Source organism: Anastrepha ludens, chromosome 2 (assembly GCF_028408465.1).
Source record: "Anastrepha ludens isolate Willacy chromosome 2, idAnaLude1.1, whole genome shotgun sequence".
NCBI classification, from domain to species: Eukaryota; Metazoa; Arthropoda; class Insecta; order Diptera; family Tephritidae; genus Anastrepha; species Anastrepha ludens.
The window spans coordinates 74,125,287-74,142,801 of NC_071498.1; the positions used below are offsets into that span (position 1 = coordinate 74,125,287).

General features: G+C 35.9%; 1 protein-coding gene across 2 annotated transcripts in view; it reads left to right on the forward strand.

Moving 5' to 3' along the window:
• The window catches only part of LOC128858067 (homeobox protein Hox-B7-A), a 37,434-nt gene that overhangs the window by 15,638 nt on the left and 4,281 nt on the right, over positions 1 to 17,515 (forward strand). The window contains exon 1 of one of the 2 annotated variants that reach the window (XR_008453978.1): positions 10,574 to 10,723. The exons of the other annotated variant lie outside the window; for it this stretch is intronic. The gene's annotated coding sequence lies outside the window, so the exon portion shown is untranslated. Of the gene's footprint in view, positions 1 to 10,573; positions 10,724 to 17,515 lie in introns of those variants that run through there. 2 annotated transcript variants of the gene reach the window in all.

A 17,515-nucleotide genomic window follows, 5' to 3' on the forward strand; every position in this document is an offset into this window, starting at 1 on the left:
TTTAAGAAGTGTAGCTCTCTGCAAAATCGAAAATTCAAACAATACGAGTATAAAGGGGGAAAATTATCATAATTTAAAATATACGAAAAAAGAACTGCATGTGTTCATATTATTTATTAAAAGATATTTCGGTCAAGTGTGCAGATATGTAAGTTGGCAATAAAAAGTTATTGAAAATATCAAATACGCATTTAATGCATCAAACATTTTAGTATTTAGTATTTATTTATTAATCAAACACACAACCGTAAGCTATTTTACAATGTTTGAATTTAATTGTAAAAGATTAAAAATAGAGGTGTTTTAGGGGAAAAGATTTGACAAGGGGAAATAAAGGGTGATTTTTTAAGAGCTATAGAAAAGTTTTTCAAAAACACACACGTAAAATTCCGAAAAATGCATGTAATTTTTATTTAAATCGGTAGTACAGTCCATATAATTTAATCAATCATTTGCAAGCGTTGTTCGTTTGTAAGAAGATTCACGCCACATTTTACAACATGGGGATCTGATGACACTAAAGCATCCTGATATTCGTTGACTTGCTTGCTTGGACTTCATTGCGTAGTTGTTGTACATACTATCGCGCATTCTTTGTCCCGTCTTTCAACTTTCACTTAAAGGTTTTTTACAGACTTATTTCAGTTTGCTAACCCCGCCGTGAACTCACCAATCCTCTGCATAACACGTTCTTCAGATTGAGATAAACGAGCTGTTAGCTCAGAGATGATGCTCTCCTTTTGTACTTCCATCTTTGCTTCTAGCCATGAGAGCCAGCTCGGTGTCGGTAGACTGTTACACTTTGCGGATTTATTCTGCATATTTGGTATTTGAAGCAGATATGGAACTGCTTGGCGGGATGATTTAAGTCTTGTAATCACGCAATAACTGTTCATTTCGCACAAATACGTGATAGGTATTTAAAACCTTGCTTTTATTTATGATTATGGAGAATTATGAAAATAGTGGTAGCGAGAAAACCACGGAAGTTTATCATAGCACGAGATCGTTCACCATTCACTGTTACATTGGCACCAGCCTATCCGTTGAGAAAATATGGGCCGATGATTACTGCAGCTCATAGGCTGCACAAAACGGTTGTTTACAATGGATGTAATGCTGTTTTTGAATAGCTTCGGGTTGCTCTTTAACCCAAATACGGCAATTTTACATATTGACATAGCCATTAACCATAAGTTGGCAAGAGCGTGCGATGAACACTTTTCACAGAGCGTCGATTTTCGTAATACAATTGAAGGATTTGCAAACCTTGTTGAGGCGTAGGTTTTCCATTATGAAATATCAATGAAGACTAAAAAAATTATGTATTTAGTTTTACAGTAGTCACGCGTAACAGCAGCGCGGCACGATTTTTCAATGCGGAAAATGTAAGAGAATAAACAAAACGAAAAACGTTAAAAGTGCTACGTAACCAACTTTTCCCTCAAATATATATGTATATATTACGCTTATTACGTGATCTGTAGTAATTCGGGGCATTTTGTCGACAACGCCAAATCAAATCTATTTCTAATTTGGCCAGCGTAAATGAGCGGCGATGATTTTTGAATAGTAAATCAATTTATTTTATTTTTTACCGAAAAATATCAATATGTTTATTATGCTGCCACAGTGAAAATATTAAAAAAAGGGGCTTTAAGACGACATTTGAGGCAAACGAATTTTTTCTTCGTTACGTCGAAGTACTGTTCATAATGCTTTAGCATGTTTGTTCTGTTTACCGACTATGGTGGCCCCAACTGATGATTAATCGCTGCAATTAATAGCACTTTTTATGTGCCGAATGGGTTTGTGCTTGACTATTCGGAGTACATAGGGTCGCAAGAAACACCAAAACGAAAAAAACGTTTTATCTAATAGCGGTCGCCCTCGGCAGGCAATGGCAAACCTCCCATGTATTTCTGCCATGAAAAAGCTTCTCATAAAAAATATTTGCCGTTCGGAGTCGGCTTAAAATGACTCCTCCATTTGTCACCCATACGCATATCACAAATAGGAGGAGAAGTTCAGCCAAGCACCTAAAAGAAGTGTAGGCGCCAATTATCATATGTATTTATTTTTTATGTGTATTTAAGAAATAAAGAAACTCAAAGTATTATATTTTTATGCTTTGCTTAGATTTTGTTTACTTTTTTGTGTTTGAGTTGCAGTTGCTTGTTTCAAGTTATTTAGATATACATATAAGATAAGTCAAGTGCATATATAAGATATAATATGTAGAGATAAATAAGATATTAAAGTCATAAGTCAACAATTGATGGCCATAACTCAACCATCATCACATGGAGAATGTATATTAATATAATATAATGTTTTCTACAAAACAAATTAATTGACAATTCACATGCCTGGACAGCACATACTAGAGGATTCTGCTTTGATGATGCCACTCACTAAAGCTTTGAAAGAGTAAGCAGCGATATGTAACCATATGTCCATGCTTAGTTTTTCTGAAGCACCAGCTGTTTGCTGATTTAATTACAGGAAACCATAAAAGGGCGAATGTATGATGGCGTCATATGCAGCACCGCTGATGATTTCACTCACGTTAGAATAGGAAGAAATGAGCAACGAAGAAAATTTGTGTTTCAACAGTGTAGATTCACATTGCTACAAGAATGTAAATAACTCGAGAATTGAAAGCAATGCCATCCTTGATGAGAAAACTTCAATGAAGGAATAATGAATTTGAGGAATAATACGACATAAACAAAATTGTAAGTGCAACAACTGCGGAAAAAATATCTCCTCATGGATCTACCACCAAGATCACACGGGTTCAAACAATTAGATGTACAGAGAAAACAAGTTATATACGAACAAAGCATGAGAACATTGATGAGTTATTATAAAGCATTTTATAATATATTAATTTAAATTTTTTTTTTGATTATTATTTATCCTTATTACCAATCAATGATTCATCATATCCAAAACTGTGACTTAAGCATGTACTGTGTCATAAATTTACAAGCAAGTTATATCATCAGACTGCAACAAAAGTTGGAACCCCATCCTAATAAGGTAAAGTTGGTTGATGATTGGCTTCAGCCTTTCACACAATACGCTCACAGGACTTTATACGCGATATTTAGGGGACCAATCCGGCGGTAATTGGCACAGATTACAGTATTACCCAATTGTGGGTTGGGCAGAGCACACCTAAATTACAATCGGCAGGCAGGCTTTCATCCGACCATATTCTTCATAAGAGCTGGTGCACGAATCTTATCAGCTAATTGAAAAGAAAAATGTGACGCGCTTTTGGTATTCCATAAAGTTGCATTGATATGAAGTGATCGGAATCGAATGTCTTGTGTCTCACCCATATCTATTTCTAGTTTCCCCTTTGTATTGTATTGAATATGCGCTGCATCTCTGTTATTCGGTTTATTGTCGGCATTTTTATACTTCTTGTGAAATAGAAGCATATCCCCGAAAAGAGCATTTAATTCGTGCGGGTAGAGTGTCATTTGGCGCCAACACTTGACTTGAATCAACAGATAAGTAAATAATCAAAGTAACGGGCAGGCAAACAGAACGAATGAAAATCAAGCGAATAAATAAACATAGGCGCTAAGGCGCAACATAGTTTCGGTGGGATTGGAGCCACTGCCGACAGGAGTGCAAACAAACAATGCTCATTAATCAATTATAGCCGGTGTAAGTTGACAAAGTCTGCTACCTAATAATGCATGTGTTAGTCAGTTGGAGTGTGTACACATGTGTGTAGATATTTAGAAAAAGAAATTCTACATTTTTAAATATATACATTTGTACATACATATATATATGTGGAAGTATATAAATTGGGTATTTATTGCATTTGCTGTATTTATGGAGGAAAAAATTTAGTGAAGAAAAATTTATTAATTCATTGCTTTGCACATAAAATATCACTCACCTCGCCCCGTTCTGGTTGGTTCTGTAAGCGCCTAGTCTTCCTTCACTTCTTATCAATCGATAACTCCCAAACAAGGCAATTATTAGACAATTCATGTACTTGGGTTGCATTCAGTAGCAATTAAACTTCAACTATTATTTTTTTTTTTACTAACATGTTTTGTTGGGATATATTATTTTTATAAGTTTAGTCTTTATAGGAGAAATTGAGAATTTCATTGTATGATTTTGGGGAGAAACACTCTAATAATGAGTAAAATGACATAAAGAGGATTGTATACACGGGGAGCCGAATTGGTGATCAATTTTTCATAGTTTCATGCGGTATAAATTACATACATATATCGTTTATATATATTATATAATAGTGTTTAACAACAGCCGAACGAAATCACGACGGACATCTTGACACACATATAATACACTCGGCGGCCTAGGGCCCATTGTGATACCCGCTTTTAATTTCCATGCCCTAACTAAGTTGCTTAAACCACCTAGATCTTTTTAAGAAGGTAACTAGTCCCTCCAGTGAGACGTTTGCAAATTTTCCAGGTCTTCAAAGAAATTATCGCGAAGATATTTGGCACGGCTTCTTTGAAGAGCAGGACACTCACAGATAAAATGTTGTACCGACTCAATTTCTTCTTCAACTCCTGCAGTCATTGTGAGGTTCGCCTATTCTACTGGCTAGGGTGCCAAAAGTGCAGTGATGTGTTTAATATCTGTGAGGACGCTGGTAGTTGATCTGTTGAAACTGAGCAGATATTTTGCCCTTTTACGATTTAGTTTTGGCCAGAGCGTTTTGTAGACCCATGGAGGTAGTAGTCAGAGAGCCCCTTCTATTGGTTTCCGCGATTAGTCTCAAGTCATTCGTAGTGTTTTTGAGGAACGTTTATGCCTTCTACCACTCGCTGACGGCCAAGCTCAGAGCCTTTCCTTCACTCATTATGCCAAGATACTTGGCTTCATTCGATAAGGTTAGTGTTACTCCATCTATAAACGGTAACTGAAATCTCGGTATCTTATATCTTCTAGTAAACAGAACAGTTCGGTCTCGGCTGGGCTAACCCTTAGACCGTTTGAAGTCGGTCACCTAGAGAGGTCCCTTAACGCAGATAGTCGAGAAAAACTTCCGTGCCATCAGGATGCCTACATCGTCCGCATAAGCTACTATCTTGATCCTAATAAGCAATTCATTCAAGACTAGGTTGTACATTAACGGCGAAAACTGTTTTCCCTAAACTAGTGATAACTAAGTTCGAGGTGATTATTCTGTTAATATAAATAGCATATTGTCTCAAATAATCGAATAATCTTTTCGTTCATACCTATGTTTGTAAACGCTGAATTTATCGATTTCACATCAACATTGTTGAACGCTCCTTCGATATCCAGAAAATCCGCCATAGAGAAGTGTTTAAGAGATTGTTCGTATTGTTCCAACAACTTCGAGTAGTGCTGTTTCTACAGATTTACAGAGTGCTCTTGTTATGTAGATCAATCAGTATTTCTAATGTTTTGAGTAAAAATGAATTTGGTCCCAAATCTTTCGCAGTATCATGGCCCAACTTCTGCGGCTGTGGTTTCATTGCTGCTCTTGTTTGCTTCTACGTGTAGGACCACTTTAAGATGCTCCATCCTGTGCACGTCTTTGAAGATTTGCTCCGACCGTTGGCTAGCCTTAAATGTTTGCCGTTTCCCTTATCCCTTGCACGGTCTCTAACTATGGTCCAATCTTCGGGATGTACCTCTTCGTTTTAATCTTTTATCACTGTTCACGGAGAGGATACCCTGAATGTAAGGACTGCGTAAAAGTGGTTTTCAGAATTTTGAAGTGGTAATTTTGACAGTCGATATGATAGCTCAGAGGTTAAATTCATCGCATGGAACAGTTCACAGGCACCTGGTTCAGTTGGGAAAGGTTTCAAAGCTGGGAAATTTTATATAAGATATGAAGACGAATATTCCGATATTTTACCAATGACAGCTGGAGTACCGCAAGCCAGTGTATTAGGTCCTCTTTTATATCTAATATACACCGCAGATGTGCCAACTCCGACAACAGATAATGCAATGATAGCAACGTTCGCGGCTGATACTGTATTAATGACATCAAACAATGACGAAAAACTGGCGACCTTTACACTTCAAAAATTATAAACTATACAGTAAATTGGTTTGACGAATTGGGTATAGAAGTTAATAAAGACAAAACTATACAAGTTATATATACAAACAAAAATACATCAAAATATAATCTTACCTTAAAAAACAACAAAATAAAAATCTGCCCACCAGCAAAATATCTTGGAATAACTATTGACGAAAAACTAACATGGAAACAGCATAGCAGCATAAGTACCGGCAATTAAGTTGGCTAATCGGCATCAAAACTATCACTTTATAATAAAGTGACTATATACAAAACAATTATTACTCCTATCTGGAAATACGGAATAGAAATATGGGGAACGGGTAAAAACACAAATCTTCAGCTCATACAGCGAACACAATCCAAAATATTACGAAATATAACAAATGCTGGTTGGTTTATTTCCAATGAAGCCATACATCGGGACTTAAACGTAGACACTATCCAAGAAACAATCACAAAATGTAGTCCACCAAGACGAAGAAATGCGTAAAATAGTACCGGCAGAAAATATCAATCGAAGATTAAAGCGACTCACATCTAACTATAAGATTTACAATTTAATTACAAAAAAAAAAAACAAAAAAAGCAGTAATAATAATAACAGATTCTTCTTACTTTGGTAAAAGAACATAATAGACCCTAATTGTACAAAAATTACATATTGTTAATGCATAACAGACTGTAACAAATTAAGGGAAAATATAAAAAAAAACTGGGAAAATGGGTTCCGCATAGACTTTCCGTCACCAACCTTCCGCAGAGAGTGAATGTGTGTTCTCAGCTGCTACAACGGCTTGAAAATGAAAGTTTTTTCAACCGTATCGTTACTGGTGATGAAAAATGGGTCCTTTACCATAATCCTGTTCGCAAACGCCAATGGTTAGATAGAGATGAAACACCAGAATCGAACCCTAGAGATGGCCTTCACCCCAAGAAGATTCTCCCGTCTATTTGGTGGGATATGGCCGGTATTGTTTATTATGAATTGCTGGAACCAAACAAGGCGATAACTGCTGATTATTATTCGCTTCAGCTATCAAACCTGAATGAGGCACTTAAAAAAAATCGACCGTCTTTAGTGAATAGACGCAGTGTTTTGTTTGACCACGACAACGCAAAATCTCATACCGCAAGGCAATGCAGCAAAACATTAGGCAAGCTGAACGAGCTCGGATGGGAGCTAATGCCACATCCTCCATACTTTCCGGATATTACACCTGGTGAATATCACCTTTTCCGTGGACTTCAATCCCATATGAGTAACAAGAACTACTCCTCAAAAGAAGCTATAAAAAGGGATATCGAGGCGTATTTTGGCTTCAAGGACAAAAAAATGTTTTGAGCGGGGAATTAAAAATTTGCTTAAACGTTGGGAAGACATTGTAAATAATAAAGGAAAATATATTATTGATTAATAAATACTTTAAACATCTTTTTTATTAATTTTAAAACCACCTTTAAAAAACGCACGAGCTTATGGACTGACCTGATAATTGCAGGTCATGATAGCAATCCATGTTTTTTTATTATATTAGTTAAATACACTTTACAGCGATAAGTTTCATTTGAAATTTAAGAAATCTTAGATTTGTCCAGTACCACACTGTTTCTGAGCCTCTGCAGCGTCATAACATCTTTTAAGCATTGTTTTGCTCTGCCCAATCCAAGCATAGGTATATTGAAAGCTGATATTGTCTCCTCCGATGGAATTTTATTCGTATTTACCATCATATCGTTAGTTCCTTCGCCTTCATTACAGTATTCTTCATTTCTTCTTCGCCTCGCCGCCAGACCCTAACATTTTCAAAGAAAGTGTTCAACAGTCTCTTTCTCTGCCTGAACCACATAGCTTCAGTAATTGGGGCTATACGGAATCCAGGTTTCTTCGCATAAGTTCTGATCACCCAGTGACCGATGATCACCGTAATGAGCTTGGAAATTGAATGGGGGGGATCCCTAGCACTTTAAGCCTCCTGCTTCTATCGTACTGAGGTGATTTTGAAATAGCACGCGATAAGGTAGAACCCATCTGTCTTGCCATTTTTTAAGAAATAAATTTGCAGTTTCCCTTCACTGATTGCACTGATTTCTGAGATGAGGACAACTGAACCGGTTCTGCCGACCCTTTCTGGCAAGCTCATCAGCAATTTCATTTCCCTCTATGTCCCTATGGCCTGGAACTCAGATAAGAGAAATGTTTCCTGCACATTCGAGACGTTTGACAAGAAGAGAGTTGCAACATGGCGACGACGGGACCTTGATCGCAGCTTGACTATCGGAAAAGATATTTATGTCTCCCTCCCAACAGCGATCACTAAGCATGCTTTATAACGTTTTGATCCATGCGCTGTATTATAGTCGCTTTCTATGTTAGCATATCACTTGTAATTGGTAAGCGTTTGGCGTTTTCATACGCAAACCAAATGAACAACGCCTTTTCCATTTTTGGATTCAGATCGCGTAACAAACTTCTTTATGGACTATTTTTTTCAATACGAGTTAATGTTGCTCTATGCGCGTGAAAGTTTTTAGCTGATGCATTAATGGCAATTCACGCATTTAGTTTCAGAATATCCGCTTTTTGTTTTATTGTAAACATCGTAAATTTTCTCTTTGCCATTATGAGACCACACCATGCAAAAGTTAACGAAAAACTGTAATTTCGTAAGCAAACGAATTAGACAATACTTCCCCTAAATTCATTCAGCTGATTCAATTAAAAAAATGTCACTACCAGAATGACATCGACTAGGTACTTCCCCGAGCTTGATTCTCAAAAATACAACGTAAAAAGAGCAAAAGAGAAACACAAAACCAAAAATATTGCAAGTATCAAGGTAATGTTGCAAGTACTGAGTACGCAATTGAGAAAAATTGTGTCGCAAGTATCGAGGTGTGCAAGAATCGAGATTCTACTGTATGTGTATATTTTAGTATGCTCTTTATGAATCTTTTACGATTTAAAAAATTTTGAGCGATATCTATAATAATTATTATTAAAAATCACATTTGAATATTTAGCTAATGACTCAGAAAATGTAATCGACTCATATTTTTAATTATATGTTTTCGCTCTGAAATAATGATAATATTTTGAGTTTAACCCTTTCCATCACAAATAATGTTAATTTTTTCAGTTTTAAACGTCACAACTCACGTCACCTCACCTCACCACAACTAATCTTAACTCATGTCAATTCCGTTCAGCGAGGTAAATCATACACGTATTTTATTTTATCATGGGCGAATGTTTGTAAGCATAATACTGAAGAAAATATTTGTTCTTCACCGAATAATGAAACTTCGAATGTAAAAATATGGAATGTAAAAATCTAATATAAATTTTTGCAAAACTCTATTAATGAAATTTAAAGTTATGCACCAAAAAAGGTTAACTTACATGTTTCCATTATTTCCAGTGTTGGAAAAAAACAACGCATTCATCCCTATGTCCCGATTTACACGAGGAGACATCTGGAAGGGAGACACTGGAAATTCTCTTTTGATGTTTCATTCGCGTACACACGGGCAAAAATGTTTTCGGCAACATTTTGACATTTAATACTTTAGCATCTGTAAAGCAGAGAGCGTTCGACAACAGTTTCTTAAATATATGAATGAAAAATGCAAACTGGTTAAATAATAAATAATTTGTTGTTTTTTTATTGAAATATATTTATAAATTCTTGTACTTGAATAAAAAAATTAAATTAAAAATACTTCATATATAAATAATTAACTTAAAATTAACTTCAGTATCTAGAAATGCAGGGAAAAATTAGAAATCAACATAAACATGTCCCATAACTATTTTAAATTATACCTACTTTACTAGCAAAAATAATCGTGCATTTCCCAAGCAGCGTTCGGATGTTTGTCATCGTTGTTATCTACCGTTTGATTGAAAACCAACACATAACTTAGAACTTTCTTCCACAAAAGAAGAAAACGAATGAAGCAACTGTCAAAAATTGCTTTAAGATAAGAAATACGAATAAGAAGAGTAAAGCGTGTCGCCGAGTACGGGAGACAAAATCCCTTCTCTCTTCCCCGACCGTCCTTCGCCCATGAACAAAATGTTTCCCTTCCAGATGTCTCCTCGTGTAAATCGGGACTATCTGTGTTCGCTAGCAAGAGCCTTTCACAATACTCTAGCGGCACAAACACATTGACTGAACTCTCTTTTTCAGCGCTAAAACTCCCAATGGTAAGATAACCACTTCGACTAGCACTTTCTAATGGTCCTGTTACCTTGCCCATTACAAGCCCTCAGGACATAGAAAACGTATAGGTTAAATTGGAGGTGACACACCATAACACCATAATCATACGGATATTTGCTGCATGTAGATGTGCATATAACAAAAGCATACACTATTCATGTAAGTAAAACCGCCGTTAGCTTAAAACAAGTTTATACCTTCGACATTTCATGCTATTTTTTCCTTTTTGTTCTCTTATGTAAACAGAAGACGGGCAGTATATTTGAGTGAAATGGCAGCTCATATACAAAATAATTTTAGTTCGAGATTATGGCTACATTATTACTTACTCAACGTTGGAATCTTTGTGGTTTTTCGTTAGTATTTTTGGTGGAGCTAGCTGCAGTACCACATAGTTGTAGTTTTAACATGCCTGAGTAGAGTAAGTAGCCAGTATAGATTTGAAGTTTGAGTCCAAGTGCCTTACGTTTAATGAAAATATGTGGTTTCCGTGTAAGCTTGCATGTCTTGCTGTTACCAAGATATTTCGTAACATTATTTTAGGGTATGATTACATTATTGAGTTTCACGGGAGGGCAAATGCTTCGATTGAGTGTAAAAGTTACTTCAACTAATTTTGTCTCATCCGATTTCATTCTCCAATTCTTTAACCATTGAGTTAAATAATCAAGTCTTTTTTGGAGTTTAAGTGAAGCCTTCTGGGCGTTAGAGTCAATTGCGAGACCAGCGGTGTCAATTGCAAAAGTTCCGATGATACTGGTAAATCGTGGGTGGAGAGCAAGTACTGCCCTGGGGTACTCCAGCTAAACATTCACAGAGTTCTGAGTGTTCTGCGTTTTGCTTAACAAAGAAATGCCGGCATTTGAGGTGGACTTGATAAAAGTGTAATAATTTATGTATGTATTTATATAGTGTATTTTATTTTGCATAGCAATGCGTCGTACCAAATGCGTTCAAAGGCTTGGAATATGTCGAGAAATGCAGCTGTGCAATACTTTTTCTGCACAAAAGCTTTGTGAATACTATTTACGAGTATGTGTACCTATTCGATGGTACCGTTTGTGTTTCTAAAGCCGAATTATTGATTTGGGATTAATTTTCGGGTCTCAATTTTGGGGCTGCAAAAACTCGAGAAAATTGGCGAGGAAATGTGTGGACTTTTTCCAGATCCGATTTCGCCCATTTATTATTTTCCATTTTAATGGCTGATTGTGTTAAAGCGAATATCCAGTGTCAGGGGTTACATCGAGATTGGAAAATATTTTTGAGCTCTTGGATGAGTAAGTTTAATGTTCTACTACTTGGTCTTAATGGTCTTATGGTCTACTTCCTTGCCATGTTTTTCCTGCCTGTCGTTTTTCTTTTAATTTATCTTTAACCACCAAAGATGCTTGTGTGTGTTGAGGCTTGGTGAGGGAGGGTGTTGAGTTTCGTGCCGCCCACTGTAGGGAATTATTGAAGTGCTCGACAGCATTTATATCATCTTCATTACACTTGAGTGGGTACTTAAGGGGTTATATACCTTGTGGTCCGGTGAAATTAGCGAAAGTTGGGTTTTTTTTAAAGATATGTAGCAATAATTTTATTGTATAAAAGTTTTTATTATTGGATATTACAATGTTTAAAGAAAAAAAAAAGGCTTTGTTTGTGTAAAAATATTTAAAAATGGCGGAGTTATGGCGTTTTCCCCCAAGACCCTTTTTTTGGAAGAGGCTTGCGGTGGACGCGATTCAAGTCCACCAAGTCAACTGAAATCAAAAAATCGAAAAGATTTCATTAGTATAGGGTTATATCTTCTTAGTGAACGATCAATATATTAAATATTTTGATTTTTGTGAAAATAGGAACATGTTTTTAAAAAACTCCACTTCTACAGTCCTAAAATTGGCATTAAAAAATTCATATCTGCAAAATAAAAATTTATACATAAAAAGTTGATCGTTCACTAAGAGGCGACATCAATTACGAACAATTTAAAAAAAAAATTCTAAAAATCGGTTGAATACTTTTTTTGCAATCGCGTCCACCGCAAAAGCATTTTTGGAAAAACACGTTTTTGAGATAATCGCGTTTAAAGTTTCAAGCGCCGCATGAGGCCGTACGCTCAGGACGTGACGACGCACAATTTAAAACGCTGTAACTTTCGATCTATTGCTCAGATCTCTATGAAATTTTTGGAAAATGTTCTCAAGGGATTGTACTTTACGATAAAGAAATAAAATTTATTTTGATTTTTTTGAAAAACACAAGGTATTTAACCCCTTAAGATTAATTGTTGAGGTTTGAAAGTAAAACCAACCAGTGAGAAAATGAGTCAACTGATTTTTTATTTAGAGCGATCATTACGGGAGAGTGATGGAGGATAGTTCATAACGTGATTTGCAGGCTATGTCACTGGCTGGAATGCCTTTTGCTACGCAAAAGTTGTTGAGATCGGGGTATTTATTTGTGTCAGTTGGCCAATATGTTGGGGAGTCTCAGGAGGCTGTGGTGAGGTTCAGTTTGGTTATAGCTGCTAAGAGTTGGCGACCTTTTGAGGTAACGAATCGGGATCCCCATTAAGTGTGTTTTGCATTGTAGTCTTCTCCAACTTGTGTCCAAGGGTTTTGAAGAATTTTTCATACTCTTCTGCCTTGATAGTATATTTGGGTGGGCCGTATACTGATGAGACTGTGAGTTGGTCTTTCGACTATTCTACAATAATTTTGTGGCTTGAATTGCTTCCATATAGCAAGAATTAATGCTGAAATACCTACCCTGGCTTTTAATGAGAATAGCAAAGCCAGCATGAGCTTTTTTATCGGGGTGCATTGTGTGATATGGAGTTCGGAGTTCGGAAATAGCTTTTATCTGTAAAATGAGTTTCGGATAATAAATATTGTCTACCATTCTCCGATTGTAATTTTTTGATGCATTTATTGAATTGATTTTCTACTAAAATTTACATACTCTATAAAACAACTTGCTGCCTCTGATTTATTTGAATATATTTTATATATCAATAAAGGTTAAGAAATACTTTTCTCCGCAATAACCCACAGTTTCCTAGGGCCCGTTCAAGTCTGTATGTAGCAACCCTAAGATTTCTATTGCTCGTGTTTTCTTATTTTCAAACGGTGCATTAGCCATTTTACTTTGTATACAATTTGCGGATTTCGTATCGTTTTTTTTCTAATTTATCTGGTAAGCCATCTCCCAATTTACCATTGACTAATTCATTTAAATATTGAAAATTTGCGTGACACTATTCCCTTTTTCTTTCTCTGCCAATTTTACTGAATTTATATAAACATTATTATTATTATTTTTGTAAATATTTATATTACAAAAACTTTTCATATAATACAAACCACTTATTACGACTGCAACAGCTACAGTATTTTGTACTTATTGTAAATTTTAGCAGCAGCATTTATCGTTACAACGCACGAAAATTCTACTAGAAAGTTTGACGGCTTATAGAAGGTTTTAAGACCGGGGCGTTTCCCTGTAAGAGCGACGTATACAGAGTATACTTAAATTATGGAGGGACCATTTCTCGAACCTGTTAAATAGTGACAGTTGCACAAGTCACAGAAAATGTAAAGATCCCGATACCCCAATCGTTGCCGACGGAACTGTCTTTCCGCCACCCGACCATGACGAGGTGAGAATAGCGATAACGCGGCTAAAGAACTACAAAGCCGCGGGTGCCGACGGACGATGATATTGATATCATCGGCCATAACAACCGCGCTGTTAGTTCTGCCTGCTCCAAACTGGATAAAGAGGTATAGCGAATGGGTCTGGGGGTGAACGAGGACAAAACAAAAAACAAAGTACCTCCTGTCATAAAACAAACAGTCAGCGCACTCGCGTATCGGCACCCACGTCGCTGTTAATAGTTACGATTTCGAGCTGGTAAAAAACTTCGCTTATATAAGAACCAGCATTAGCACCGATAACAATGCCAGCCTGGAAATCCAACGAAGATTCTCTCTTGCCAACAAGTGCTACTTTCAACTAATGGTGCTCCCAGTCACCAACTTAAACGCAGACCCGTATCAGCTGACTCGATGTAACAAATGAGCGTCCCATGTAAATGAATTTCCACTAACCTTCCGTTCCGTAGTACCGTAGATTTTATCGTAGAATTTTAGATAGATCCCGTAGAATCGTGTCAGCTAATTGCTCTCTCACCACACAGTGTTACCAAACAGTGATAGATAAATGAACTATTTGCATTTGTTGGTTTTTGGCTTTGGTTTGTTATACAATTAAAAATTGTAACTAAAAACGCGGATGTGTGAAAAAATGTGTATGCAAAAATGCTCAACAAACCGATGTATTGTGTAAATATGTAACTAAAAGAACGCAGTTATTTTCTACGGGATGAGTTTTGCTCAATTTTGTATATACTACGGGGAGTGGAAAGGGACTACGATCCGTTGGTGAGTGTGAGCACCATAATGGTGGTGATTTTTCATTTACATGGCGTTCTCATTAGTTTCATCGTGTCAGCTGACACGGGCCTGCGTTTACTTTGGTGACTGTGAGTGCTTGGAGTGTTTGAGAGAAAGATTCTGTAGAAGATTTTTGGACATTTGCACGTTGGCAACGGCGAATATCGCAGGCGATGGAACGATTAACTGTATGAGCTTTACGACGCCATAGACATAGCGCAGCGAATAAAAATCCAGCGGCTACATTGGCTGGGTCATATCCTTCGAATGGATGCAAACGCTCCGGCTCTGAAAGTATTCGATGCGGTAACAGCTGGTGGTAGTAGAAGAAGAGGAAGGTCTCCTCTGTATTAAAGATTTCAGGTGGAGAGGGGCTTGGCTTCACTTGGTGTGTCCAACTGGCGCCGGTTAGCAACTGGCTTCCGCTTTATTGAACTCGGCCAAAATCGTGTAAGCGGTTTATCGCTCACAATTTTCTTATTAAGAAACTTAATAAATTTATTTTTGTATCTTTTAAATAATACACATTTATTAAATCGACTTCTACTTTGTCATAATAAGCTTTGAAATAAGTCTTATTGAACCTATCTTAGTCGCTATTAAAGGTTTATTATCCGGTAATTTTACATCAATCGGTTTTTCTAAATTTATACAGCTGCAAAGGTATTTATATTATTGCTAATGTGGTCTGTGCAGCCAATATCTATTAACCACTCAATTTCATCAGAATTGTGATTCTCACTTCGTTTTATTTTAACTGATTCATATTTGCTTGTACCACTTGGTTCCCAATGCTCCACGCGTTGACTCATACTCCTCGTTGCTTTTTGCCTTTTTATATTTTGCATCTCTGCCTCGAATATTGCTTCGATGTGTTCCAACCCTGCTATAGCCTCTGTATAAGCCGCGCCGGTGTATATCTCATTTGGTTTCATTGCAGTTTTTCTTCTACATTCATATTTTGTTTACTGTCTTTTATTTGATGTCCAATTTTTCGGCACTGATAACACTTTCCTTTGGTTTTTACACTAAATGTATTCACGTTTAGTCTTTTCTAACTTTCATATTTACTTAAGTCTTTTTCTTGAATTTTGGATTTTATTAAATCAACAGGTTTTTGATATTTTGGTACTAAGCCTATAAAATCTCCGATTCAGCTAAAACTGGGAGGCAATGCTTTAATCATATATCTAATTTTGCCTTCTTCATTTCAACTTACACCTGCAGCCTTTAATTCATCGCATGCCTTTTCAAAATTAATAAAAAAATCTTCAACATTAACATCGTAGCTCTTTAATTTCACTTCGTCCAATTTATTTCTCTTTATTATTTGTAGTGCCTTGGATTTAGTGGAGTATATTTTTTCTTGTTTTTGCACCATTTCAACTGTTGTTATCAGAAACTGTACTTGTTAATATAATATTGTTCTTGCCTTTAAATCAGTTTTTTAAGCCTTCCAGTCTTTCAATTTTCAATTTGTCTCTGATTGCAGCATCATCGCATTCTGTATATTCAAGTAAATTCATCAACCTGACTTTCCATCTACTGAAGTTTGTTCCATCAAAAATAGGAATATGAATGTCATCAATCTATGCTAGTCTAGCCGTGATTTACCTCTTTCTTATTTTTTCGTCGATTTCTTTTGTCAAACTCAATATTATTTTCAAATTTTTCAGAACAACTTGTGTCACATAATTTTGCGTATCTTTGTCTGGTTTATTCATACATTCGCCATGTGCTAATTTATCGGTATACGACACAATTTCACTTACATCACTTTGTGCTACTTTTTTAACTATTTTTTAATAGCCACTTTTTAATTGCAATTTTTCTATGGAATTTTCTTCATCTTTGATATTTTAAAGTATTTATTCACTAATTTTTTTTTTAATCTTGAAACTTCACTTTCTTATAATACGTTCACATATTCGTGCTTTTTGACATACAACCCTGCGTCATCGATAATTTTTATTACGAATGAAAGGAGAAACAACAAAATAAAAACTAAATGAAATGCACGCCGGCAAAGAAGAAGGTCTGTAAACATAATTCTAATAAAATTTGTTGTTAAAATTACTAACTATGGATTCATTTTACAGAAAAAAACGCGTGTCCTTAAACGTTTTATCCTCTTATTACTTAGTATAAAATGTAATATAGAATTTCCCATGCGCATTGCTGCCATAATTTTTTGCAACTTCAGTAAACGTCGTTTAGGGATTCCCTCCACCTGTTTATTATTAGCAGCCAATTGCGCAATTATATCAGCGGTTCCTTCTCCTTGTATTTTCGTCATATTTTTAATTATAATTAATCAAACCAAAAATACCGAAACATTCCACCAAAATAATTTATATGAAGAAAAACCTTTCCAGCCTTGACAGCTGATGGTTAATTTTACAAGTAATCTGCCATATGTGAACGGGTAGATTAATTTTGTGGATTTATTGGAAGTTAGTGCATAAGTGAACGTACTTTTAGAACCTTGCTCTGGTACCATGATGACAAGAGTGATGCATTTATTATGTTCAATTGAGAAATATAATATATTATTTTACATACATAAGTGTAGAGCAACTGCTATCTCTCTCTCTCTCTCTAATTATGTTATGCACTTATGTTACAATATGAATGTACGAGTATAGTAACATATACCATACAAGGCGTTTTTCAATAGGTGCGCTTCAACTTTTTTCCGATAGGGAGGGCGAACGACGCAATATTTTTTATTTTTCGCTTGTCATTTGAAAACTTCATTAGTATACATTTCA